The sequence below is a fragment of the Macaca fascicularis genome, chromosome 18 (genome assembly GCF_037993035.2).
Source record: "Macaca fascicularis isolate 582-1 chromosome 18, T2T-MFA8v1.1".
In the NCBI taxonomy this organism is placed as follows: domain Eukaryota; kingdom Metazoa; phylum Chordata; class Mammalia; order Primates; family Cercopithecidae; genus Macaca; species Macaca fascicularis.
In genome coordinates, this window is record NC_088392.1 from 46,921,543 (window position 1) to 46,949,290 (window position 27,748).

General features: G+C 33.9%; 1 protein-coding gene across 4 annotated transcripts in view; it reads left to right on the top strand.

The window, feature by feature from the left end:
- RIT2 (Ras like without CAAX 2) overlaps positions 1–27,748 on the top strand; it is a 436,154-nt gene that overhangs the window by 249,129 nt on the left and 159,277 nt on the right. The window lies entirely within an intron of this gene.

Below are 27,748 nucleotides of genomic sequence, written 5' to 3' on the forward strand. Positions count from 1 at the left end.
GACCGGCTGTGCAAAGCAGAAGTAGGCTATGAATGAAGTAAATTTCAGGGATCTGCGAGCTAGATTAGAAAGTTTTACATCAATTGCAGACCACAAACTTTTTGTTTTTTTTTTTTTTTTTTGAGATGGATTCTCGCTCTGTCACCCAGGCTGGAGTGCAGTGGCGCAATCTCTGCTCACGCCAATTTCCACCTCTCCGGTTCAGGTTCAACTCCTGCCTTAGTCTCCCGAGTAGCTGGGATTACAGGTGCCCACCACCATGCCCAGATAATTTTTGTATTTTTAGTAGAGATGGGGTTTCACTATGTTGGCCAGGCTGGTCTCTAGTAATGGCCTCAGGTGATTCGCCTGCCTCAGCTGCCCGAAGTGCTGGGATTACAGGCATGAGCCACGGCGCCCGGCCAAACTGTTTTATCCTGAACGTAGACAAACCTTTTGGTCCCAACAGCCTAATTGCAGCATAATTCTCAGCTTTAGGCCTTGAAACTGTGCTTCCCACAGTCTACATAACTCTTGAAGTACTGAGTTGAAATCATGAAACGCCTTTATTTATTCTTTAGTGAGATATCTAATTAAAATAGTTTCTTTACTTAGGGGGTATTTGGAATTGTGAGAATTAGGAATTACTGGATTTAAAAAAGCATACTATCTATTTAGAGTTATATCAAGCATCTACTTATATTTGGAGAGTGGTGATGGTTTCGGAATATAGTAAAGCAATGAGTAATCCAGTCCCTGTCCTCAAGAACTTTCTCTTCTCCTCAGGATCTGTGCATATGATGTAGGGAGAAAGCCTCCTTAAACAACACAGGTAAATGTTGAACAATATGGCACAATCCATAAGTGCAATGCTTTTTGAAAACCAGGAAAGACCCATATGGGTAGCACATTTGAAGAACAAAGATAATGAATGAATATCTTGACCAAGTAAGAAAGATAAGGTGAATGGTGACAGTTATTTTAGGAAGGACTGAAAAGAATCAATCTAGGCTGGAAGGAAGAAACCTTGGGTCTTATGAGTGTACACAAGCAGTAGAGTGATCAGTGGGAAACTTGGAAGATCAGTCTGCCTAGTACACACATATCAAGCATCCTAAGCATAATTTCATAGAGTCTCCCTTGAAGACACATTTAATCAAAGGCAAAGCATAAATATGTAGCAGAGCATATTGGATATAGTATAATGCAGTAATTAATTGCAAATACCACTCAAATTTAAAAATTAAAGAGTAGTGCTTCATTATCTTTCATTGTCAGTGCACTGGAAAATTTATATAAACATATTTTCTAAATGATGAGGGCTTAGTTTTTGAAGAGAAAAAAAGCTTCAGTAATTTACTCATTATTTTGGGATAGATACTCAAATTCAATTAACTATTCATTAGCCCAATTTATCTTTTCCATAGCATTTTGTAATATGTTATTAAATTTAATAAAATAAATGTGAATGTATTAACTCCAGTTGAGACAGAAAACAAAACAAAACAAAGCTTAGAGTTTCACATGATTTATCCAAACTGGTTGGTTGTAGAACTGGAATTTGACTTACCTTAGCTTACACATATATGTTTTCACTACTGTCATTTTTTAAATTTAATTAATTTTCCTAATGGGTAACAAGCACTCTTTTAGAATCTGGGAGTACACAGATGAACTTGACAGCTAAAATCTCTATAGGTAATAATGTGAAGTTACAGTGGAGGAGACAGATAATGAACAATTTGAGTATGGGTATGTGTATTCTAACTGCACAATGCAAAAATGATACTAGGAATAAAATTATACATACTCAAATATGCATGCATACATACACACGTTTGCACAATTCTGAGCAGTGAAAAGAGCAAAGGAGAAAAATGAAGCAAGGGAAGGAGTTGGCATGTGGAGTGTAAGAATCGGAGCTGTATTTTCTCTAGGGTGGTCAAGATGATCTCTCTGAAAAGATGGCATTGAGCACAACTCTAGAGTGTGGGGAGGACTTGGATGAAGAGCATTCCAGATAGAACAAACAGCACTTGCAAAATCTTCATGGCTGGATTTAGCTTAGCATGTTTGAGAGCCATAATAGCTGGTGAGGAGACAGCATCAGGTTATACAGAGCTTGAAAGTTCTTCGGTAAGAATTCGGATTTTATTTAGGTGTGAACAATTGTTTAAAACATTTGAGCAGAATTGTGGTATGAATACATTTCTATTAAGTCAGTCTTGACATTGCGTGGAGCAACCATGAAGCAGTGAGATGCATTTGGAGGCTCTTTCAGTCATCAGAATGAGAAATGATGGTAGCTTGAGTGAAAGGGATAGTGCTAACTGTTCACGAATTCCATACTCATACTGCACACTGACAGGATGGCAAGTGACAAGATTATAGTGAGGTTTAGAGACCTTTCATGTAGCAACAAAATCTTCTACATTCCTCAGTGGCACCTGAGGTCATCACTGCTTTATCACACAATCCAGTGGGTGTCCATGATGGAGTCCTCATGACATTGTTAAGAAATGTACGCAGCATACAGAAACTAACAGATTATGTAATTGAAAGAATCAGATAGTCCTGGGTTTGAATTGTTACTCAGATGATTTCTGTGTCCTTGGACAAATCAGTAACAGACACAAGATACGTACGTAAGTTCTTCAGAGAAGTACTTCCTGCCCAGCACAGGGGTGGGAAGATATAATTCATAGTAATTACTGATGTCACACCCTTTCTGGGGAAACTCATTTCAAGTTAAGTGTGGGCATATATTTCCAGCCATTTCAGCCCAATGTGAGATACTGACAGGCAAATCTTGCTAGAGAGCCCCCACTAGTTTGGTAAAGACTCTGTTGGGCTTGCATTAACGTTCAACTTCTCTCTCTGCTCAACCCTGCCTCCTTCTCCTTCCTTTCACAAATGTTGATTCCTAATAAACATCTTGTGCTTCAGACTCTGTCTCAGTGTCTACTTCTGTAAAATAGGATGATAGTATCTCTGTCATAGTTTTTTTGGGTGGGACAGATGAGATAATGTCAATAGGTTATCTAGCATGGTGTATGTCACAGAGCAGCGCCTCAATAAATACTGGGTGCTACTATCGCTGTCGCTCCTCTGGATTATTGCAATAGTCTTTGGGTTAGTATTCTTCTAATAAGCTCTCTTACAAATTAGAAAGAGCTAATCAAGTGCATATGAATTGTGTGAAAAGTAAGAGTAACTAATCTGGGTGAAGGCTCAGGGAGCTTTCTGATATAGGCTTCAGCGCATGGATTTTGCAAAATTAATTTTGAAATTGTTTCCCAACTTTTCAGCTGTAAAATAGAGTAGCAATTCTTTAATAACTGAAATCTGCCTAGGAGAGCCTTGAAGAAATTACTGCTTTTTAGCGTAGTTTATGAGCTAAGTAAAGGCAAGTAATCTGGAGCTAGAGAACAGACACAAAAGATTACTGGCCATTCCAGAAAACCTAAACTAATTTTTAAATGTGTGGAAAAACTCATCTTGGACGAAAACTGTGGTTCTTAAAACGTCCTGAAACCAAAAGAGATAGTACCACCTGTGATCTTCATTAGAAATACAAATTATCAGGCCCTATCCAAGTTCTGATAAATCAGAAACTCTGTGGGTAGGGCACAGCAATCTATTTTAACAAATTGTCTGGGTGATTCTAGAGTATAGTATGCTAAAGTTAGAGAGCCAGTGGGCTAGAATATAAAATGAAGTACATGAAGGATAATTTTATTTGGGGACACTATAAGAGCATAGAACCTACAAGTGTTTTAAAGGCCTTAAATGAAATATTTGAGACCTGAAAGAAAAAATATATATATACATACAGTGTAATATATACATAATAATATGTGTGTATATATATTACATATGCACATATATACAAACATATGTATATATACACATGCATGTATACAAATGTTTAAAATATAAAATAATTTTAAACATAAAAATTAACTAATGCTTATATTAAAAACAACAATGTTGAAAGTGTTACAGATTCAATGTAGTTTTCCAGGCAAATTTGTCATTTAGAAAAATCTAAATTTCACTGTTTATATTGCACATCTACACCTCAATAGACTTCTACTTGATAGTTTCATGTTCCATTGGAACAGAGCTTGTGTTTCCTCAGATTGAACTGACATTGTAACTGTTTGCTTTCCCTCTTTATTTAAATTGTCTTTCACTGAATTGTTTGGTTTTCATGGATCATTGACTGCATTTGTAAAATTGACAAGCCAGAAAAGGCTTTGGGAAATAAGCTTGTTTCTTTTTAAGGAAAAGAAAGAAAGCAAAGCTGTTAGGGAATTGGATTGGTTCCTTGAAATGAAATCCAGTATTACAATACCACTCTTAACTAATCTTTTGTAAATTTTAAAACCAATCACTTAAAAGAGATGCCAAAAAGGAAATAAATACTGAGTGGGTAAAGTTTTTTAAATTTTTTATGACCCTGTCTAAGATTTCAGGTCTCTATTCCCTTTCGTAGGTATCCTTGCCTGCCCAAACCCTAACATTTGTGGAAAATTTCCTCAACACTCAGCAGTCAGACTCTGGCTATACTTAATAATCAAGTGTATGGTGTGTGTTTATGTATGTGTGTGTGTGTGTGTGTGTGTAGTTATAAGTATAGCTGTAGGTGCATTAGATAATTCAAGACAATACTGTAAATCCAAAAGAATGATATCCATAGATAGAACTACAGATACTCAGAATCAGGAGCACTAGCTGTGTGTTCATGGAGTACTATTTTTTTTTTTTTTTTTTTTACTTTAACTCAACCACGTGCTTAGGGAATTACATAACCCAGCTTTTACAAATTGTTTATTTAGAAGTAATTACAGATGCACAAGAAGTTACAAACAAATGTGTATAAAAACCCTGTGCATCCTTCTCCTAGCATTCCCCATGTTAACATCTTATGCAACTCTAGAATAATATGAAAAATAATAAACTGACATTGATTCAATCCATAAAGCTCATTCATATTTTACCGGTTATACACGTACTCATGCATGTGTGTATGTGTATAATTTGATGCAATTACGTCACATGTGTAGCCTCCTTAACCACCGGCATAATCAAACACTCAACTCTGCCTTTACTCTGAGGCCTGTCGTGTTGCTCCTTGTCCATCCCCTTCCTATCCCAACCCCTAACCTCTGGCAACTACTAGTCTACCATGTCATTTTTTCATCTATATAATTATTTTATTTTTTGATTATTATATAAATGAAATGAGTTAATATGCATCCTTTTGAGATTGTTTTTCACTCAGCATTATTTCCTGAATTATGTCCAAGTGTTTGTTATCAGTAGTGTGTTTTCTTTTTATTACCAAATAGCATTCAGATTTGGATATACCACAATTTGTTTATTCACCCTTTCACGGACATTTGGGTAATTTCCAGTTTGGTGCTATGATGAAGAAAGCTGCTATGGGCATTCACAGACAAGTTTCTGTGTGAACATAAGCTTTTAATTCTCTGGAATAAATACCCAAGAACACAATTGCTAGAACTTATGATAAGTCCATTTTAGTTTTGAAAGGAAATGCCAAAGTATTTTCCAGAATGGCTCTATTATTTTATATTCTCACCCTTGCCAGCATTAGATATTATCACTATTTTTCATTTTAGTCATTTTGATCAGCATATAGTGATATCTCATTATGATTTTAATTTGCATTAGTCTAATGACTAACGATATTGAACGTATTTTCATGAGTATATTTGTCATCTAAATATCCTCTACAGTTAAGTATCTGTACATACTTCTGACCATTTTATTTTCTTATTTACCTTTTTAATTGACGTAAAATGATATATATTTATCAGGTACAACATGATGTTTTGTAAAATTATACATGATGAAATGGCTGAATTGACTAGTTAACATACGCATTACCTTAAATACTTATTTTTTGTAGTGAGAACACTTAAAATCTACTCTTAGTTATTCACAAGGAATTTCATATTGTTATTAACTATAGCCACCATATTGTAGAATAGATCACCTGTCCTTATTACTCCTAACTAGCTGAAGTGTTGTATCCTTTGACCATCTTACCAACCCCTCCCTGCAGTCCTTGGTAACCACTTTTTTACTTTTTCTATGAGCCCAACTTGTTTAGATTCCATGTATAAGTGAAATCGTTAAGTTTTTGTCTTTCTGTGCCTGGCTTATTTCACCAAGATAATGCTTATTTTCATTTTCGCTGTGTCCATTGACTCTTTTCTGGTTGGATTGTTTTTTTTTTTAAGTTTGAGTTATGAGAGTTCTTTGCATATTCTAGATTCCAGGCCTTTGTAGATATGTGACTTGGAAATATTTGGTTTTAGTCAGTAGTTTGTCTTTTAATGGGATCTTTTACAGAGTAAAAGTTTTACATTTTGATGAACTAAATGTATTGATTTTTTTTCCTCTTATGAATTGTGATTTTGGTATCAAATCTAAGAACACTGCCTAGTCGTAGGTACACATGAGTTTCTCCTATGTTCTTTTCTAAAAATTCTATCATTTTGTTTCACATTTATATCAATTATCCATTTTGAAAATTATTTTTTGTATAAAGTGTTTTTTTTTGGCTGATGGATGGTTAATTGCTTCAGCATTATTTATTGAAAAGTCTTTTCCTTATTTATTGAAGTGCTTTTACACATTCATAAAAAATTAATTAGGCATATTCATGTGGAGTTATGTCTGCATGTTCTATTCTGTTCCTTTGATCCGTCTATCTTTCTGCTGCTACCAGACTGACCTGATTAGTTCAGCATACATACATAAGTCTTAGCATCAATAATTCCTCCCTTGTTTTTCTTCTTCTTAAAACATATTTTGGCTATTTTAATGCTTAATGTTTCTTTGTTAATTTTAGAGTAATTTTATGTTTACAAAGAACTGCAATGACATTTTGAAAGAAATTAAATTAAACCTATTGGTTATGTTGAATTGACATCTTTACTATGTTGAGTTTTCCAATCTATGAATATGTTTCTCCAAGTATTTAGCTCTTCTTTGATTTCTTCATCAACATTTTATAAATTTAATTATGCAAAAACTGTCAATGTTAGATTCTTACCTATATAATTTTCTTAGGAGTAATGGAAAATGGTATTAAATTTTTGCTATTACATTTCTGTTTCCAATTATTTCTTGTCTGTATCTTGAAATGCATTTGCATTTTGTGTATTCATGTGGTATTTTGTAACCTTACTAAACACAAGCGATACTTATTAGTTCTCAAAGTATTTTGTAGATTACTTGGGGTGTTCTACACAGACAAGCTTGCGATTTGCAAATAGAGAGTTTTACTTCTTGCTTTCTCATCTGTATATCTTTAATTTCCATTCCATGCATTATTGCAGTGGCTAAAATTTCCAGGATTATTTCTGTAAGTGTAAGGAAAGACATCTTTGCCTTGTGCCCAATCTTAGAGGCAAAGCATTCAATTTTTCACCATTATGATGCTTGGTGTAGTTTTTATAATAGGTATTCTTTATAAGTTTGAGGACATTCATCTATATTCCTAATGTATTGAAAGTGAATTTTTTTTTTCATGAATGGGTATTTACTATGCTTTATCTGTAGTAAATGATATGATAAGTTTTTTTCCTTGGCTTATTGAAGTGGTGGACTACATTAATATATTCTGAATATTTAACCAGTCTCACATACCTGGAATAAATCACATTTTATCATAATGCATTATTATACATATATATTTTTCTATAATATTTTGATAAAATTTTTTTGAGAATTATTTTCCTCTGAGTTAATGAGATATATTGGTCTACAATTTTTACATTTCATGTGATCCCTGTTGGGTTTGGGTATCAGTTTAATACTGGCTTCATAATATGAATTAGGAAGTATTCCCTTTTCTGGTTTTGAAAGAAATTGTGTAAACTTTGTGTTAATTCTTTTTTGAATATTTGGGAAAAATTTCCTATGAAACCATCTGAGCCTGGAAATTTCTTGAGCAGAAGCTTTTAAAATAAAAATTTGATTTCTTCAATAGTTATAGAACTATTCTATTTATTTGATTTTGGCTGAGTTTGAGGAGTTTGTGGTCTTCAAGAAGTGGTTTATTCCTTCCACCTTACTGAATTGATGAATGTAAAGTTATTCATAATATTTCCTTGTAATCATTTAAAAAATTTGTTTCAATAAAAATTTCACATATATATAAGGCATATAACATAATGTAAGATATGTATATATGGTAAAATGGTTGCTATAGTGAAACAAATTAACATATCCACTATCTTATATGGTTACCCATGTGATGATCTGTTGAGATGTCTTCTGTTGCATTTCTGATTTTATGCTTTGGGTCTTGTCTCAATTTATGTCTGTCAATCTTGCTAAAAGTTTACCAATTTTATTGATTTTTGTAGATTAATTGGCTTTTAGTTTTATTAGTTTCCTATTCTCTTGTTTACAAATTCATTGATTTCTGATGTTATCTGTATTATTTTCTTAATTCAGCTTGTTTTGAATTTATTTTGTTCTTCTTTATGTCTCTTAAAAATATATTTTGTGTCTATTTTTATTCTACTCTATGTATTATTTTCCCTTGATATTTCCTATTTGACCAATCCATTATTTAGGAGTATATTTTTAATCCCCAAGGTGTTAAAAAATTTCTCCCTGAGTTTCTGTTATTGGTATACTCTTCTTTGATACATTGTGGTCAGAGAACATACTCTGTGTGATTTTATGTTTTTTTTTATTTGTTAAAGTTTATTTTATTACCATGATATAGTCTATCTTGGTGAATGTTCCATGTAAGCTTGAAAAGAATATGGATTCTGCTGTAGATGGTTAGAGTGTTCTATAAATGACAGTAGGTCTTGTTGATTAATGTTTCATTATTCGCTCTCCTTGCTGATTTCTATCAATTGTTTAAAATGGGATTTTGAAACCCATGTTATAATTATGGATTTCTTTCTCATTCTCCTCTAATGGTTTCTACTCTATGTATTTTGAAGTTCTGTTGTTTGGTCCAAAAACATTTAGGATTGCTATATTCTTGGCAAATTAATCCATTTATTATTTTGTGATGTCCTTATTGTCTGTAGTAATTTTGTTTGCTTTTAAGTCTCCTTGATCTAGTATTATTATAGTTGCTCCTTTTTAAAAATTAATATTTGCCTGATATATCTTTTCTATCCTTTGGTTTTCAACTTATCTGTGTCATAATGAAACAGGAGAGTTCCTTGACGCCTCTTGGGACTTGCAACAGGGATGTGGCTCTGCCACCATGTGCTCAAATCCCTTACTGGAAGGGGAGCAGGCAGATAGGCAGGTGCAGGAGCAAGGATGAGCGTTTTTGGACCCTGGCCCCACGGTAGTGTCTAGGGGTGTGTTACAATTAATGCCCTTTTAGCAGTTGCTATCCACAGATGACTAAGTGTTAAACCAGCTCAGTGGAGAGTCAGATGACAGTCTTTTACACCCTCCCCTCTTGGTTCCTGGATCCTTGTCCAGCATCCAGGAAGAATGAGGTCACTTGCACTTGAAGGATGGTGAATGTGGGGATTTTATTGAGTGATGGACGTGCCTTCAGTAAGATGGATGGGAAACTGGAAAGGGGATGGAGTGGGAAGATGATCATCCCCTGGAGTATGGTCATCCCATAGCTAATCTCTCCAACTGTCCCCAGCTGAACTCCTCTCAACATTCAGGTACTGCTTCTCTTCTCTCCTTCTCTGCCTCACCACTCTGCTGCTCTGCCACTTTGCCACTCTTCTGTTCCTCTGGTCATCTGCTCTTGGAGCCTGGTGTTTGTACAGGTTAGCGGGATGTTGTGGGTCAAAATGCAACATTTGGGCAGGAAAAAAGGAATGTCTGTTCCCATTTAGGGTTATGGGTTTCCAGGCTTGAGAACGGAGACTTTGCCAGGAAACCAACCTCTTCTACCCAGTATTTCCCTGCCTCCTGTCTATATCAATAGTGTTTGAAGCAGATTTCTTACAGCCCACACATAAGTGGGTGTTGTTTGTTAATTCCACTATGCAAATCACTGCCTTTTAATTGGTTTAGATTATTACAATTAAATAATTATTGATCGCTTAGAGCCTATGTCTGCCTTTTTATTATTTGTTCTCTGTTTTCACTTTCTCTTTCTCAATTGTCCATTGTTTGTCTGTATGTATCTTGGCCTAACTGTGGATAACTTGAAAATAGTTTTAGAATTCTATTTTGATGTATTTATGTTTTTCATTATAGCTGTTTATATAGTTTTCTTAGTAGTTGCCTGCTGGTGTCATTGTGTTACCACTTCAAGTTAAGTATAAAAACCTTTCTTCAATTTAGGTCCCCTTAATCGCTTTCAGGTATAATTGTCTCAATCATTTCCTTTGCATACATAGAACACCATGTTAGATGGTGTTCATCTTTACTCCAACTATAAAGTATAATTTTTAAACTCATGAAATGAAGGATGGTCTTATTATGTTTACTGCAATTTTTACTCATTCTGTTCTTTACTTTCTAAAGATCCCAGTCATCATCTTTTATAATTTTTTTTTAGTTTAGAGTTTCCTTCAGCTATCTGTATTTTAAGAAAGTAAATTGTTTTATTGTATTAGGGTGATTTGATTTTTAGATTTGCGAAACATAAACTTGAAAACTGGAGGGTTTTAAAATGTATTCCAGCAATCTTTAGGTAAAGGTGGATTTTGGTTACCTGGTTATGTTCTTTAGTGGTTATTTCTGAGATTTTAGTGGACCTGTCACCTGAGCAGTGTACACTGTCCCCAATGTGTACTCTTTTATTCCTCACCCCACTCCTAACAGTCCAACCCCTGAGTCCTCAAAGTCCATTATATCACTCTTATGCCTTTGCATCCTCATAGCTTAGCTCTCACTTATAAGTGAGAACATATGATATTTGGTTTTGTATTCTTGAGTCATTTCACTTACAATAATGTCCTCAAGCTCTGTGCCAGTTGCTGCAAAATACATTATTTCATTCCTTTTTATGGCTGAGTAGTATACCATGGTGTACATATACAACATCTTCTTTATACCCTCAGTCAGTGGGCACTTAGTTTGGTTCCATATGCTTGCCATTGTGAATTGTGATGCCATAAACATGTGTGGGTATGTGTCTTTTTCATACAATGACTTCTTTTCCTTTGGATACTCAATAGTGGGATTCCTGGATCAAATGGTAGTTCTAGTTTTTGTTCTTTACGGAATCACCATACCATTTTCCATAGTGGTTGTACTAATTTATTAGGTTGGAGCAAAAGTAATTGTGGGTTTTGCCATTTAAAGCAATGCAAAACCACGATTATTTTTGCACCAACTTACCTACCTATACATTCCCACCAGCAGTCCTGTGGCTACTCTTTAATGATAAATCTGCTAGCAACAAATTCTCTCAGTCTCCCTTCAACTGAGAATGTCTTTATTTTAGTATGAAGGATTATTTCACCAGATACACAATTCGGGATTGACTGCTCTTTCAGTACTTGATAAAACTTGTACCACTTCCTTCTGTCTTCCGTGGATTCAGATGGCAGATTCTGTCATTAAATTTGCTTTTTTCTTTATAGAAAATGCAGCGGTTTTCTCTGTTTTAATGATTTATTCTTTGTTTTTAGTTTTCGGAAGTTTAATTATAATGTGATTGGTGTAGTTTTAGGTTTATCCTACTTGAGTTTTACTCAGCTTCTTGAATCCATAGCTTTATGTGTTTTGCCAAATTTGGGAGGCTTTCAGCCAATATTTATTTGAATATTTTCTTAGCTCCTCTCCATTTCTCTTCTTCATCAAAATTATGATGATTCTAATGTCAGATATTTGTTATTGTCCCACAGATCCCTTGATCTCTGTTTATTTTTTCTTTTAGTCTATTTTCTCTTTGTTGTTCAGACTGAATAAATTCTATTAATTTGTCTTCAATTTCACTGATTTTTTCTGTGTCTTTTCCACTCTGCTGTTGATAACATCCAATGAAATTTTTGCTTGTTTTTTTCTTTGTTTGGTTATTTTGTTTTTCACTTCCATAATTTCTATTTCATTCTTTTTGTTTTATATATTCTTTTTGTGTCCTGAGATTTTCCATGTCTTTTAAATTTGTTTTACAGTAAATTATAATGATTATCGAAGTATTTTATGATGGTTGCCTTAATTTTTTTTTTTTTTTTTTTTTTTTTTTTTTGAGACTAGGTCTCACTCAGTCACCCAAGCTGGAGTGCAGTGATGATCATAGCTCACTACCACCTCTGTATCTTGGGCTAAAGCAACTCTCCTGACTCAGTCTCCCAAATAGCTGGGACTTCAGGCACATGCCATCACACCTGACTAGTTCTTAAAATTATTATAGAGATAGGGTCTCACTGTGTTACCCAGGCTGGTCTGGAACTCTTGGCCTCCAAGAATCCTCCTGCCTTGGCCTCCCAAAGCACTAGAATTACAGGCATGAGCCACCATGCCTGGCTAAAATTTTAACAGATAATTCCAACATGTGGATAGTATTGGTATTGGTATCAAATGATTGTCTTTTGTCATTCATATTGTGATTTTTTCTGGTTTTTGGTACCAGTGATTTTTACTGCATCCCAGACATTTTAGTCATTACATTAGGAGACTCTTAATCCTACTTATGTTTTCTGTTTTGGCAGCAAGTTGCTCTGTTTAGGGTTTGTATGTGAGTTCTGGACTACTTTTTGTGGGCTTTGGGTCCAATAATGATTTAGTTGTTCCTCTCCTTGCAATGTTTTCTAGTCTGTTTTGTTCCTTGACGCCTTTGGGGCTTCCTGCTCAACCTCTGAAGTTGTCTGCAGTAGTAATAGGAACTTTCCTAGTCCATTGGTGCCAGGAGGATGCAGGGTTCTGCTGATGCTGGCTCTGAGAGTGGGTTGTTCTGCCTGCCACTGCATCACATGTGAAGTAGAGACTGGAATGGCTGGAGTTTCTCTGCTGTTGTTACTCACGCAGGTCAGAGCTTGGTTTATATCTTTTTTTTTTTAATTAATTATTCACGGTTGGTCCTGTTGGCTCATGCCTGTAATCCTAGCACTTTGGGAGGCCGAGCAGGCAGATCACGAGATCAGGAGTTTGAGACTAGCCTGGCCAACATGGTAAAACCCCGTCTCTACTAAAAAATACAATTATTAGCTGGGCTTGGTGGCGGGCACTTATAATCCTAGCTACTCAGGTGGCTGAGGCAGAAGAATTGCTTGAAACCAGAAGGTGGAGGTTGCAGTGAGCCGAGATCGTGCCACTGCACTCCAGCCTGGGTGAAAGAGCGAAACTCTGTCTCAAAAATAAATAAATAAATGAATGAATAAATAAATAAATAAATAATAAATATTCACTTTTTAATTGACAAATAAAAATTGTATATATTCATGATATACAATATGGTGTTTTAAAATTTGTTTATCCTGTGGAATAGCTAAATAGAGTTAATTAACCCATGTATTACTTCACAAATTTATCATTTTCATGGTAAGAACACATAACATACTTTCTTAGCAATTTTTAACTATATAATATACTAACTAAAGTCACCATGTTTTACAATAGATCTCTTGAACTTATTTCTCCTATCTGAAATTTTGTATCCATCTCATTTTAAGGCCAATCTGTTTCCAAATTGTAGAATCCAGTAATGGGTCAGAAGTAAAATGAGTACACCTATCAATGGGCTTTCAGCTAATAAATATTTTTACTTTTTATTTATCACTAGAAGGCACCTATTCCGACCTCCAGCAAACATTTGTCCATGCATATTTCATTATGTTTCCTGCCTGTGCTCACACTGGACAACTAAATATGCCTTCCTAGTCTCAACACTTTTCTCTATTCCTCAAGACCCGGGTTAAAACATGCATTTTCTTTCATGACTTCACCAAAGTTATTCTGGAGAGAATTTTCTGTTTTACGACTTCCTTCAATATATATCAAATGCCTCACCTTGATGCTATTAATTATTGTTTGTTCTGGGAATGTTTATTTTTTATTTTCTTCTAAATTATGCTATAAGTCCCTCAAAATCAGTCTCTCTTTATTTTAATTCTCTTAAATCCCTCACACATTCCAGCACTGTCTTGGGTATATATGGGGTATTTTATGGCCATTGATTGATTGATTGCAAAGTGAGGTTCAGGTGGTGCTGACCTCTTTTAATCTATCAAAATGCACAGAACAACTCTGAGGGAGAGACAAGAGCTTGAGTTTGAAGGGATTTCAGCTATAATTTAATCCAGACCACCTCATTTTAAACAGGAGAATTCAAGAGGTAGAAAAGACACAGAGTCAAAATATGGCTAAGAGCAAAAAGGAGAGTAATCCTCATCAGGATTTTCAACAATCACTCCGCTATATTTCCCACAAAACCCCCCTCTTCTCTATAAAGGGGACCCCTTTTATATGCTTTTATTCACTACACCTCCTTTTCAACAGGAAGACAGGGGAGGAGACTAATGATAGCTGTGCAATTAAGAGACCAAATCTGGCCCGCTAAAGAGGATTGCACCCTGCCACATCTATAAGAAATTCTGAATGAAAGTATTCATTAGAGACTCTTGAGTAATCTCTTTTTAAGCTGTCTTAGGTTTGTACAATGTATTTTGAAACTTTTTTTTTTGTATTAAAGATTAACACGCATGCAGATTTGTATGCCAATAATAAGTGTACAACTTAATTAATTATCAAAAACTGAATATAGCTGTATAACCACCACACAGGTCAAGAAATAGAATCTGACACATTAAAAGTTTAACTCCTCTGAAGGGTGTTACATAAATGATCCCCTTTCTCTTCTAAGAAAACCACTACCTTGATTTTTAACATCAGACAAGTTGACCCTTTTTTATACTTAGAATAAAAGAATTTATTTTTTATTTATGCATTTATTTTATTTTTTTGAGACAGAGTTTCACTCTGTTGCCCAGGCTAGAGTGTAGTGGCACGATCTCAGCTTACTGCAACCTCTGTCTCCCGGGTTCAAGGGATTCATCTGCCTCAGCCTCCAAAGTAGTACAGGTGTGTGCCATCACCACGCCAGGCTAATTTTTATATTTTTAGTAGAGACGGGGTTTCACCATATTGGTCAGGCTGGTCTGGAACTCCTGACCTCATGACCCACCCACCTTGGCCTCCCAAAGTACTGGGATTACAGGCATGAGCCACCGTGCCCAGCCATAAATGAAATTTTATGAGAGTATTCTTACGTTTCTGACTTCTTTCAGTCAATAGTATATTTATGAGGTTCATCCATGGTTTTACATGTTCATTTATTATTATCATAATAGAATAATATTCCCGTGTTAGGATATGTCACAATTTATTCATCTGTTCTGTTATTAATGAACACTTAGATAGTGTCCAGTTTGAGGCATTTATGAATACTGCTGCTATTAATGTTCTTTCTCTTATTGTTTGAATCACATATTCATTATTTTTACTGGTTCTATATTTAGGAGTTGAATTGTTGGGTCATAACATGTGCATATATTCAACTTCAGTAGATTTTACCAAACTGTTTTCCAATGTGGTTGTTTAAACTGACACTACGACCAGGAGTGTATGAGAATTCCGTCTACTCTGAATCCTCGCCAACTTGTCAGTCTTTTTAATTTTAAACATTCCATTCTGCATGTAATGATATTTCCTTGTGTTTTTTCTTGCATTTCCCTGGATACTAGTGAAGAGGAGCCTCTTTTCAAATGCAGAGTGGTAATTTCCATATCCTCTTTCACTAGAGTCTGATTCAAGTCCCTTGCCAGTCTTCTATTAGGTTATATTGTTCCCAGTAGTAGGTAGGAGTCCTGACAATTGGTTTGGATGTGGTCATTTGTCAGAAATACATGTTGTACATGTTTTTCCCACTTGGCTTGTTTTTATCATTCTTTGAGTATACCATTCATTAAAAGAAATTCTTAATTTTATTGTGGTACAGTTTATCAGTCTTTTGTTTTATAGTGGGTGATTTCTGTGAAACTATTTTAAGGAATCTTATTCTACCTAAGCTTGTGAAAGTTGTATTTGTTTTCTTCTAGATTATTTATTTTACCTTATGTATTTACACCTGTAGTCCTACTAGAATTCCTGTGGTAAGGATGAATTTTTTTTTTTTTTTTTTTTTTTTTGTGCATATGAGAGTCAGTGTGACCCAGTGCCATTTGTGAAAGAGATCTTGCTTTCTCTGTTACTCTTCAAGGTCACCCTTGTGATAAAGCACCTGACCATGTGTGTGTTAGTCCACTTGGAGACTCTCTCATATGTTCCATTGTTCCATTGTCTGTCTACAACCACTCTAATAACATAATATCCCAGTTGCAGTAGTTCTGTAATGAGACTTGACATATGGTAGTGAAAGGCCTCAAATTTATTTTTCTTACCTGGAAATTTTCTATTTTTTATTTTCTCCATTTTATAAACATATTAAAATTGGCTTGTCAATTCCACATGCAAATAGATACACACATATACCTATCCACATTTTCATTGAATTATAGTCAATAACTTAGGGAGAGCTGACAACTTTACAATGTTGAATATTTTAATCAATGAACATTGTAAATACTATTTATTTAATCTTTAGTATTTTCCATCATATTTTAGAGTTTTTTAAAGGAAGACTAGTACATCTTTCATTAAGTTTTATGTTTTTCACAATTTTGAAGGATTAAATCATTTTTTACATTTTATTTTCTATTTTTTGTATATATTTACCTACCTATTCATTGCTGCACAATGCATCATTTCAAATTATTGTTTCTTAAAACAATAATTATTTTCTTATTTATTACTTATTTGGGGTTCTAGGGATTAACTGGGTTTATCTAGGCAGTTATTGTTCAAATTTCCCATCTGGTTGAGATGAAATGGCTTCTGGGGCTACAGTCATCTAAGACTTCCCCACTCACCTGTTTGGTGGTTGATGCTTGCTGTTGACTGAAGTATCAACTGCAGCTGTTTATGAGAGAGACCGTTTGTTCTATCCATATGCTGTGGCCTTACTCACAGCATGGAGCTTGAACCCCAAGAATGAGCAACCCAAGAGGACCAAACAGAAGCTGAATCACATATGATGACCCAGTCCTATAGCATTGTTTCTCCATAGTCACAACTTTGTCTAGGTTGAAGAAGAGGAAATGTGAACTCCACCTCTCAGTGGGAGGATTGTCACCATCCCATAATAAGAACATGCTAGATGGAAGATCTTGTTGCACCCATCTTAGAAAACACAATCTGCCACATCCAAAAACCTCACTAAAAGCAAATGAGGAGTTAATGGGTGCAGCAAAACAACATGGCACATGTATACATATGTAACAAACCTGCACGTTGTGCACATGTACCCTAGAACTTGAAGTATAATTTAAAAAAATTCACTCATTCATTTTGACGATTTACCTTTAGCATCTTCTATATACACACTGATGTCATCTATAAATAATGAACATTATCTTATTTCCTTTCTACTTTTTAATCCTATCTCATTTCTTTTTTGAATTATGTCTAAGTTCTCTCCTGCAGTGTTCAATAGAATTATAGATCTAAATATAAAAGGTAAATTAAGTTGGGCATCTTTTCCCCATTCCTGATTTTAAACAAAAAGCTCCAAATATGTATTCATTAGCTATGTTTACTGTGACAGACACTTCTTTTATAAAATTGATTTTTTTGTCATTCTTTGCTAAGAGTGTCTATCATAAAAGAATATTACATTTTATGAATATTTTTGATTTTCCTTTGATAGAATCATAAGATTTATCTTATTAAATTGAGAATTTCATCAATTTATCTTATAATTAGGAATTTCATCAATTTATCTTATTAAATTGGGAATTTTATTGATTAATTTTTACTCATGAAGTAAGTCTACCAGATATTTCCTTGAAATTAACTCAAGTCTTGATGCCATATTGCTAGTTTCAGTTTGCAGTTACCTTGTTTAGGATGTTTTTTGTATCTCTGATTATGAATGAGATTGACCTAGATTAATATTTTGTTATATCCTGGTCAACTGTTAGTTGAGGCAATGTTACTATGGCCTCAAAAAAAATTCAGAACTATTTTTTTTCCTATTCTCTGAAATATTTTATGTAAGAATGATACTATTTACTTAAAATGTTGGAATAGACTCACTGGTAAATTTTTATGGGCCTACTGTTTGTTGTAAAGTTTTTTAAATTATGAATTCAACACTATGGAGTCAGTGTCATTCAGATGAAATAATGGTTATGCTAGATTCTTCCCAGCCTCTGTTAAGCACCGCTGGTCGGTTTCTGCTTTGAGCTTTGTGCTTGTTTTTCTCCAAATGCATGTCTAAAAACTGAAAATGTCTTTATCATTGTGCTCAACCCCCTCAATAGTCTACAAAGTAAATTACAATGTCTTCTTTTATCTAAGCATGACCCTTGTCCATCTCCATCATGCCAAGTGATTTTACTAATTATCATCCCTTTGAATTTTAAACAATCGCCATACTGTACCTTTTGCTAGTCACTGAATATCAAACATTGGTGTGCCGTGTTCTTGTGACCTCTACACTTGTCAATGATTTTCCTTATGCACTTTTCACACTGTATTCATCTGTTGACACATCTGCCTACACGACTAGTGTACGCACTTAATTAAGGGATAAACTAGCTTACACAAAATCAGAAACAAATCTTTTCTAAAAGAAGATTTAAAAAAAAACAGTAGATAGAGACATAATTTGCTTTTCTTTTTGTTATGAAACACACACTGAGGGAGGTATAAGCAAAACAACAAGTTTGAGATAATGACCCCACAGAACATCACCATGCTAGGAAAAGGCAATTCAAAAATTATCGAGTGCCTCCCCTATGGCATCAGATTCTGAAGTTGATGATAGGAATGAGAGAAAGACAATAGGTAGGACGGTTGGCTAGCCTAGGCCTTGAGTGTTGTGTACAAAGACAAGGAATAATAGAAAAAGCTGTATTGTTTTCATTACTGGTTCTCTTAATAAGGGAAACAAAGCTATTTTCATAATTATCAGACAAATCTGGGGCAGGCAAGACAGGTTTTGAAATGCAGCATTCCATAAATGGAAATTAATGATGTATGTCATCTGTTTCCAATCTGTCAGTAATGCTCCAAAAACGAAAATAATCTGCCATTAAAATTATCGTTAGGAACAGCAGGACAGAAGCTGGGTAGAAGGTGGCTTTTCTCTCAGAATTCAATAATTTCCAAAGCATCATCAGAGTGTCTTAAGTGTATCATGCTACTTTGTAAATTAAGAATTACCCTTTTTCCCTCTAAAATGTGTTTGAATTAGAAGGGATCAAAGAAAAAAGACCCTTTTATTGTAATCAAAGGGAACATTTCTTATAAAGAAAACTGCATAGTAATAAATAACATTAATGTAATATGATTTAAGCAGTTTTATGATTCTATTTTGCTGCATATTCAGTATGATATATGTCTGTATATATGAGACCCCGTGAGAGATAGATTTGGTTTTTACTTTGAGAAGAAAAGAAAATTTGTATTATTTTGTTGCTGCCATATGGCAAATAAAGTCATAATAATGGGCAGAGCATATAATTGCATATATCTTGGGAATTCAAGATGGCTGGGTGCCCCAAACAGAGGAACATATCCTCTCCAGCCTATTTAAAATTGATGTTCAATATTGAAAAAACAAACTTTCATTCGAGAGATATAAGGCTTAAAATGAAAAGATTGCTGGAAAAATATGTGTATAGGCATATATATATATATATTTTTTAATTTGCTTCACTTACTTTTAATTGATAAATGGGAAAATGTTGCTTGTAAGTATTTCTTTCCTCCTTAGCACTTATCCCTAGTTCTGCTAAATCCAGCCGCCTCTGTTTTATCTCATCAGTTTTATCATCATCCTAGATTCTGGTTCGTTTAGAGCAGATATAGTCAACATCAAAAATACATGTGTTTGGCTGAGCACGATGGCTCCCGCCTGTAATTCCAACACTTTGGAAAGCCAAGGTGGGCGGATCACCTGAGGTCAGGAGATCGAGACCAGCCTGGCCAACATGGTAAAACCCTGTCTCTACTAAAAACACAAAAATTAGTCAGGCATGATGGCGGGCACCTGTAATCCCACCTACTTGGGAGGCTGAGGTAGGAGAATCGCTTGAACCCGGAGGCAGAGGTTGCAGTGAGTGTAGATTGCACCACTGCACTCCAGTCTGGGTGACAGAGTGAGGCTCTGTCTCAAAAACAAAAAACACATGTTTTTTCTGTACTTAAAAAGCATGTAAACTTAGATATAATACAGAATGTTTTACCTACTGTAATGTTTAAGTAAATTTAAATACATCACATATATACAGCAAGTCTTACAGGTATACAGGTATATCCATATAGATGTATTTACCATGCTCTTGTTTTACACATTGTTATAATTTTGATATCTATGTTAACATATACAAATCTAATTTATTTGTTAAATGACCATACAATAATATTCCAAACGATGAATATATTAAAATTACCTATTGATCTATTATTAAACTTTCTCCCCAGTTCTTTGCATTACCAGCAATCCCATTAGGAATGTTTCTGTGCACATCTCCTCCAATACAAGTGAAAAAGCTTCCCTTGTAGACATGGATTGAAGGGAAATTAAACTGTGTGAAGGCATGAAGATTTTAAGCTTTATGGAATATTGGCAAATTTTATTCCAAAACAATTTCACTAATTTATGTATACATCCTCTGGAATAAATAAAAATCCATCTTACTATGTCCTAGTTGTTGAATTTACAATTTTGGCTCATCCAGCTAATGTTAAATTTTATCACATCCTTCTGTTTTGACTTTCATTCTTCTGATTGCCACTTAGGTGGGACAATTTTTCATGTTCTTTTGACACCCCGTTCTGTGTATTGTCTATTTACATATTTTGCCCAAATTTCTATTATTATCTGCTTTATGTGTATGAATTGATGAATACAAATTTCTTATATATCCCAGCTAATTATTTGTTATTTGTATGTCAAATATGTATATGCCAATCAATCATATATTTTATCCACTTTATTATTTCAATTTCCTTTCGTGAGTTGTATTTTGTTATTTGCCTACAAATTTCTTCCTCAGTAGACCAGAACTAATGTAGTTAGGGCACACTGAAACAGCACATCCATTGTTAAACTATAAAATGCTCTTGTAGCTCTCATTTAAAGTTATCTCCCAGACCTCAGGCCTCCTTCTTGCTCAAGTGACCACTGCTGCTCTAGTCTCTCATGCTCCTCTCTGGGACATTGCCTAAATTCCCAAAGATCCAGTAGCTTAGGACTAATATCTGACACCAAAAAGACTTATGGCACCCTATTCCAGTGTCATGGCCGGCATCTGTCCTGACTCATTGCTACCCATAGTGTGTCTGCTGATAAGGGTTTTGCTTGATGCCACAGGAATATTCTCTTATATTTTATTCTAATACTCTCAAACTTTGGATTTAGACAATTAAGCCTTATCTAATCATTTATTTTGTGTACGATGCAACATAGAAATAGAGTACTTTTTCCATTATGTAAATCTACTTGATCAAATATTAGATATTAATTGGCACTGTCATACAAAGAAATTCTTGTGTGTGCCTAGGTCTATTTGTAGGAACACTATACATTTTATTTATCTTCCTATATACTATTATAATAATATAGCATTACAATGTATACTGCTATTTTGTAGGCACATATCCTTTCCTAATTTTTATTATTGTCTTTTAAATTCTTGAACGTTTCTTCTGCCACATGCATTTTATAATTAATTTGCCTAGTTTCAGGAAAAATTCTTCTTTGATTTTGATTAAAAATGCTTTGATTGATTTGCTTGCTTTTTCACTTAGGATGCCTTAGTAAGATTTGCTTATACTTCTATTGTTGTATTCTTCCTGTCCATTTTGGCATCAAGGTAAGAATGACTTATAAAATAAGCCTAGTAGCCTTCCTTCTTGATCTGTGCTTCTGTGATAGATAGCATTATCTGTTTCATGAAGGTTTGTAAGAGTTTCTGGACTTGATTTATCTTTCTATTTGTGGGGATGGATTGGGTAGTGTTAGGAGTCATGGACTGAGGTGAGGGTTTTCTATTCCAGAGGCAATTATGATAATTTATATTTTTGTAAATAAATGTCATATGTTCATCTAAATAGTATACAAATTGTGTCAAGAGTTTTTTTTTAGTTTGCAAACATACATTTATACTATATCTATACTTAAATATTTTATTTCTGATTAAGCTGTATTGTGGTCAGACAAGACAGTCTCTGTGAAATCAGCTCTTTAAAATGGAAAATTGCTTTGCAGCTCTTAGATAATTGATTTCTGCAAAATGTTTTGTGTGCTTAAGAATGAAATATCTTCTATATTTTGGGGCTCTAGAAACAAGTGTAGCTATCTATCAACCTATTAACCTGTTTTCTTTTATCTATCAATAAATGTATTACATAGAGTTTATTTTGGCTTATTTATGGTATCAGATTCTGAAAGAAGCACGTTAAAATATAACACCTTCGTGTGAATGAAAATTTGTCCATTTTTTCTCATAATTTTCTTAGTTGGTGTCATATTCACTATGATTTTGTTAAAAGCACACTAGTATATTATATTTGAATATCCAGAATTACTTATTTTTCTACTATTTTTATGCCTCCTCCATCTTTTTGACTTTTTTCTTTTATCTTTTCTAGTCCTTTATCTTCTGTCATTTTATTTAAATTGTGCTTCTTGTAAGTAATATATAAATAAATTTTGTTTTAATTTTATAGAATTCAATTTTAAAATCCAATATTATGAAATAACTTAAAGTCAATGTTAATCCATTTGCCTCTGATTATTGATACATTTATATTTATTTGGCGTTTCCTATTCATGATTTTTTCTTTTAATTAATTTCTGACATTAGTTAACAATTCCTTGTTTCTTTTTTATCTCTCTTGTTGTTTGAAAGTTACAGTTTATATTTCTATTATGTTAACCTCCAGTTTTCCACAAACATATTTGTTTTATTTCTGAAGGTGTTTTTATCTTGACAAATAATGAATTTGTATACCTCAATGGCCCTTCAATTGTTTCCATTCCCATCTTCCAATAAATTATTATTTAGAATTCTATTTGCACCTTTTAAAATTTTGAAATACTTGATTAAACAATATATAAAATACTATGTGTAAATTATAAAGTACACAGTAATAGAATGACCACATGTAAACATTATACCCTAGAAACAGAATATTCTCAATAACTGTGAAGCTCCCTATGGGACTTTCAGTGGTTGCAATCTGTTGTCCTTTTCTGAATTTATATTCTTAATAATTTGCTTTAGTTTAGGGTTTTACAATATGCCAATATACTAATCACCATCATGACAAATTAATAAACATGTTATATGCAAGAAACATAAATACTAGTAATTCTGAACGTCCCCTTTACATTTGTAAACTTACTGAGAACCCCCCCAAAGAGCTTCTGTTTATCTGTTCATACCTTTTGACATTTATCAAATTAAAAATGAAAGTATAATTTTTAAATTTATTAATGATATTTATATTTTATTTAAATTAACAATGAACTCATTACATGATCATATTAGTAACAGACCTTTATGGGAAATACCTATATTTTATCTCAAAATTAGTGATGTGTGACATTGTTTTATAATTTTTGCAAATTTCCTTAATGCCTCGTCTAAAAGAAGACAGCTGGATTCCTATATCTGCACCTTCATTCAATCTGCAACAGACATGTTTTGGTTAAAGTATATGAAAAAAAATCTGATTTCAGAAAAGGGGAGATATTTTAATATATTTTCCAGAGAACTTTGGATATTCTCCTTTGACAGTACAGCAAAATTCAACAAGTGGTATTTGCTTAAAAAATAGTTACAATTTGCTATCTAAAGGCACATCAATAAAATTTTATATTCGCCTACATCAAAACTTATTGGGCTATCTTGCACTTTAAATTGACCTTTTAGCAAAACAGCTTGGTTTTGTAATATCATGCATTGGACTTTTAAAAAATATTGGTTCAATGAGTTATATATATATTTTAAATGGTGACACATCTACTTGTACAATATCAAAATATCATATTCATTAATTTTACTCCAATATATCTAAAAGTCTTTTATAACCGGGAGATTTTAAGCCCATGGTGGAGGATGCACATTTTCCAAAATTCTAATTTTTGCATGCAAGCTCAAATTTTGTTACTGGCAACAAGTATTGTCAGTTCCCCTTGCAATGAAAGCTTTACTTCTTTAATTGTCAAGATAATGTTTGCTGGGTACTCAAGTCTGAATAACTGTGGTTTGTCTGTTAATCATTCTCTCAGGCAAAAGTGGTGTTCCATAAAATCATCGCTAGTTCAACTTCTCACTGAAACAATTGTGCAAGTGCTTTAATCCAAGGCAACAATTGTACATTGGCAGAACTGCCTTAAGCATCATTCCCGTTTCCTTATACATAATATTAAACTTATACGAACTCAAGCATCCATATCTAATACAATTAATAATGTTTATTGTGTCATCAAATTTATTCTTAAACTGCCATTCTGTATACTGTGAGCAGTTGGCAGCAAGTAATAGAAAAGTACTAGTTCAATTTGATGCCACTACCTTGACTCATACTAAAGCACCGTCAGTTTTATCCAATATTGCCCTTGCACCATCAGTAAAAATGCCAGCACAGTAGAAAAGGCCAAATAAAATTTTAACAGTGATATAAAAATAGTTTTGACCTCAGAGATCTCCTAAAAGTGTCTTGGTAATGCCTAGAGTTCTGTGTTTCACATTTTGAGAGCCACTGTTAAAGATTCACCCCCGCTTTACCTGCTTTCAGATTCCATCTTTTACTATCTTCTCTGTGATATCATTCATATTTCTCCCCTTTCACAAACATAGAAGTTTTTCCTCTTAAGCCCTTCTACCTCAGCCTACAAAACTGAATCTCTGTTATCCCTCACATATCTTGTTACTGAAAGTGCTATCAACACTGATATTAATGAAAAGAGAGAGAGAATTATTTAAGGGTACATTTATTTTTTTAGGGAAGCCTATATTAGAAGATGGAGTCAGGGTTGTGATGGTATTATGCTTTGACTTTAGATATAGCCAATACCATCAAAAGAAATTCTTTGACTAAAAGTATTTTCATGTGCACTCTTTAGCTTCTCTCTTTTTTAAAAAGGCATAGTACAATGAGGCTATACAGTGTTAACCTGGCAAATCCTAAATCTAATTATTTGTAGATGGGGATTCACTTCATTTTAACAAGTGACTGTGTCTGCCTGTCATGAAATGGACTCATAACCTGACTTTTCATTTATATTCCTGACTCTAAGGTAGGTTTTCTCAAAAGCCCCAGAGACATTATTTTAATTTTAAAACTCATTAAGTGTCTATACCATATCTGTCACATGTGAGGTTTTATAATAATATCTTCCACCAAAGAGAAGCAGAAATTTCTTCAAAAATTATACAGCATTAAATTTTATAGAATGAAAAACACCTTATTAAAAATAATCTTAAATTTCTTAATCATACATTCAATTTAGGTGAATTAAGACATATAATGCACACTCTAAGTTCTAATTGACATTAAGTATTATTACTGGAGGTTAGTTAATAATTAGTTTCTGGTGGTTCATTTTCATTAATTTCATTAATTAAATTTTATTAATTGTTTTTAAATTATATGGTTTTATACTTATTAAACTAACTTGCTCAATTTAATAATATATGAGATTATACATGTAATACAATGTTGAGAAAGTATGTACTTTTATGAAGATTTTTAAAATGTGTTAAATTAAACTAAATTTGGCCTGAGGCTGCTTCTTTACCTTGATTCCTTAGGTAAGGAACTACAAGTTTATTTAATACATAAACAAACTTAAAGTCTAACAGGATATTTTATAAAAAATAGCTGATTTTTTTAATAAAAAAAATTACTACAGCTCAGTCAATTACTACAGCTGAGCTTCAGCCAATCACATGCTAAACATTTATATTTTTAGTGACTGAATGCATATTTTCAGAAGGAAATGAATGTCCCAAAGCTGAGCTTTTAATGCACCTCAGGTTTGCATTACCTCACACTTTGACATGAATCGAAATAAAGGTAATCACTATAGATCTGATAGGAAGAACCAATATGAACTAAGACTTGTAGGATGGGAGGCCTTTTCATAAGCAGCTACTAGAGAAAAGCTGTTACAGGTACAGTGAGTAAATAGACAAATGAAAAAACATCAGGGATGACTGAGGTGACATATGGGACACTGTAGACAATAAAGACTCACTTGCCACACAGGACATCTCAACTCTTGATCTCTCCCTTCCCTTGAGTTTCTTTCACTCACTGATCTCAATAATTGAATCATCTTATTATTCAACTATGTTGAATGTTGTCACATCTCAGTGGGCATAAGAATTAACCAAGGAAAGCACTCATTTTGAAGTGTCCTATTCCTTATCTTCAAATATTTAGATTAATTGTGTCTGTGGGAAACTCCAGAATCTGTAGGTTGACGAGCACTCAGGATGATTATAATGCAGGTGGTCCATGAACCATTTTTGAGAAACATTGCGCAACTCAAACTTGACCAATATTACATCTATGAATCAATAGCTACCCAGTCAGACTTACCGTTAAATGCTGTGACTCAGCACCGCAGTTCTACTCATGGGCTTCTTGACCACTTCATTTTAACCAGCCTGTCAACTTCCATGTCCCATTAAGTCACTTGATCTTTTCTTATTCACCTTCTACTCACTCAACTGCTTATTCTTTGTCACTGTCTTGGTGTACTGACAAAGGCTTAAGTTCCTTCATGAACAACTGAACCTATCTTTTGGTTGGTTAGATGTCAAACATCTTGTAGTGGGTTGATAATTTCTCACAAAAATATATGTTAATGCTTTAATTCCAAATACCTAAAAATGTGACCTTATTTGGAAGTAGGGTTTTTGCAGGCATAAATAAGCATCTCAAGATGAGATCATTCTGAACTTAGGATGGGCCCTAAATCCAATGACTGATGTCTTATTAAAAAGAGACAAAGATAGAGAAACATACAGAAAGAAGAAAAAGGCCATGTGAAAATGTAGGCAGAGATTCTGTTGTGCTGCCACATACCCAGGAACACCAGCAACCACCAGAAGCTGAAAGGGTCAAGGAAGAATTCTCCCCTAGAGTCATTGGAGAGACCCTTGCTTGTACCTTGATTTCAGACTCCTGGCCTCCAGAACTGTGAGAGATTTTCTTGTTTTAATCTACAAAGTTTGTGGTAATTTGTTACAGCAGCCCTATGAACACGTTAAAAAATAAGAAAAGCGGGACCTAAATTTTATTCATAAATTAGTTGCATTCACAACTGCAGAATTAACTGCTATGGGGTGACATTTTACAATGCTTTCTTCCACTCACTGATCGTGGTGTTTTTGACTTCATACACCTTACTGTAGATTCCATCAAAGTGACTTTTGACTTGTTCTGGTTCCTTCTTGTTCTCAATGTATATCTACTGTAATTGTGTCCTTCAGTTTATCCAGCACAATCTCAATTTGTGTCTCTTTTTTTTTTTTTTTTCTGGCGTCTAGAGCAGTTTAGTGTTTTTTCCTCAAATAATTACGAGGACTATGTTTCTTAAAATAGTTTTTGAATCGAATGATTTTGTAAGTTTACCAATGTAGTGAAGTAACTTCTCTATTAGTAAGTACATATTTCAAACTGTAAAACAATTACTTTTAAAAAGAATAAC